Here is a 2500-nt window from a genome sequence, read left to right on the forward strand (position 1 = left end):
AATATTTTCCAAAAAACAAAATATGCAAAGACACATGGGAACACATTCAGGAGAAAAACCTTTCATCTGCTCAAACTGTGGCAAAAGGTTTTCTCAAAGGGGAACGATGCTGACACACATGAGAACACATACAGGAGAAAAACCTTTTAAATGTTCAGTGTGCGGTGAAGGATTCTCTGACAAACGCAAAATGCAAAGACATATGAGAACACACACAGGAAAAAAACCTTTCAGTTGTTTAGTGTGTAGTAAAAGATACGCTGACAAACGTAACATGCAAATACACATGAGAACACACACCGGAGAATAACTTCCTTTTTGGAAGTCCTTTCAGAATAGACACCTGCAGAGTTACTAATGGTCTACTGCAGTAGAGTGGAAAAACAAGTTGATTTTATATGCTTATTTGTGTATCATTGTATCCATTAAACCATATGTGTGTTTACAATCCGCAAAGTATGGGAAAATACTGTCTAAAATGCCACAAGTTCCGTCCGCCATTTTGAATATTTCGCTCGAAATATCTTTGTCGCGACCCCGAACGGGACAAGAGGTAGAAAATGGATGGATGGAATTTCCGTATATTGTACGTCACTATAGTAACGCTTCTGCACTCCGACTAAATTATCAGATCAGTCATATTAGAAATATACAAACATTGGAAAGACGTGTGCTGTTTGTCATTTACAATCCTTATGGAAGACAAGAACACATATGCTTGGCTTTTTTTTATGCATTCGAAATCATACATAAATAGCCAACAATTGAGTCAACAGATGGAGGGTCCTCTGTTGCGCCCATTATACTCTCTAATACTATCTAGAAACCGCCAACAATACTCTGTTTTCATACTGTATCGTAACCTGAAAATAACCAAATATGAGTGATATTGTTTTAAGTGTCAACGCAGATGGCCTATTTTAGCGGCGCATTGATAGCAGTGAGCTAATGCTAGCTTACGCTGCTATTGTTGACACACTGAGCCGGCGGCTGCTTCTGCTTGGTCTCAAACTTTGTAAAAGTAAATTCTAGATTATAATTCATGCATCTCTCACCTGGTAGTAGACAAATGTGGCCATGGACCGAGAGACTCGTCAACTTTGACATTCCCGGAGATGGCGAAAAAGACGCTGGTTGCGGCAACTATCTTTTAACTCTTCATGAGGATTGCGACTGAATCTCAATCCAAACGGAATTACGCATGCGCCCTGTCGGTCAGCATCGCAACAATGTGGAAATTGTTTGGTTTATTTTGGTTCATTATGGTTAGTTTGTATGTTTAACACCTAGCCATGCTGCTGATGCATCCGTTTAGTACTCAGCTTCTAAAACTCATCCTGTTTGTGTTCTGGCTCTAAAATATAAGGTTTTGTATGATGATTTTTCCCAAAGTAATCGTTCAAAGTCTGCTTGATTAGCATTGTTGTTGATGGGGAAGAGATCTATGTTTCCTAACGCTGCGTCACGCGATCATTTGACTAGCTTCGTCATTAATTCTCAAAACGGCTCGGGAATTTCCAAGGGATTGATACTATTTTGATCATATGTTTTTATTTGTAAACTCAAGAAGTCTTTTGGTGTAATAAATCAGGTATATGTGATAATAACCTCAATATAGAGGCAACTTGTTTTTCCACTCTACTGCTACTTTAAAGTCTGTACTGTGTTCCAGATCCGGACCACGAGTCAGTCCGGATCCAGTGGGGACCCGGCCAGCCCACTTTATGATATGAATTAAAAATCACTATCAAGTTTTTTTTAGGTTACGGGTTTAAACATGAATGAATAAATGGTTTGTAATGATAAATACGGTGTTTTTAAATATGACTTAAAAGATCATGTAAAGGAGAACTGAACTTTTGAATAGAATGTTTGCCTACCATTCACAATCATTATGAGAAACAAGCACTTTTTATTCCTTTTTTTATGCATTCTAACTTGTACATAATCGCTAGCAAAAGTCAGCTAACAATGGAGATAATGGTATTCAATCTATTCTGCCTATAAAACATTCTAAAAACGTCCATCATTGTTTTATAGACACACTGTAAGTATACACCTGTATATGTAATGTAGTAACAGGCACGTTCATAATAACATTTTATATTTTTGTATTTTGGACATTTTAGGCATTATTGGAACATTTTGACCGCGCAACAATTTCACAGACACTGTACAGTTCCCACTACCTGTTGTACTAACCTAGTGAAACAGCAAGCCAAACTCCGGGTTTCACGAGCCAGAATCAGAGCGTCTTGCTCCCTTTATTGTTGACAAATGCTGATGACACTTTTATGACTCACAGAAATCACGAGTGAAACTGCAATAACAAGCGGAAAAACAAACAAGATAGATAGCATTAGAACTCATGCATTAGCTAGTGTTCAATCACAAGTTCTATGGCATTATAATTTGCATAAACAATTGTAGTCTCACATAAGGACATTACAAATGAATATTTGACAAACAGATGGATTGCTGTACCGGAAATAACGACTAG

General features: G+C 37.6%; 1 protein-coding gene across 1 annotated transcript in view; it reads left to right on the forward strand.

Annotated features, from left to right (window-relative positions):
- LOC133658950 (zinc finger protein 83-like) overlaps window positions 1-2500 on the forward strand; it is a 32857-nt gene that overhangs the window by 12854 nt on the left and 17503 nt on the right. The window lies entirely within an intron of this gene.

The sequence above is a fragment of the Entelurus aequoreus genome, linkage group LG10 (assembly GCF_033978785.1).
Source record: "Entelurus aequoreus isolate RoL-2023_Sb linkage group LG10, RoL_Eaeq_v1.1, whole genome shotgun sequence".
Lineage (NCBI taxonomy): Eukaryota > Metazoa > Chordata > Actinopteri > Syngnathiformes > Syngnathidae > Entelurus > Entelurus aequoreus.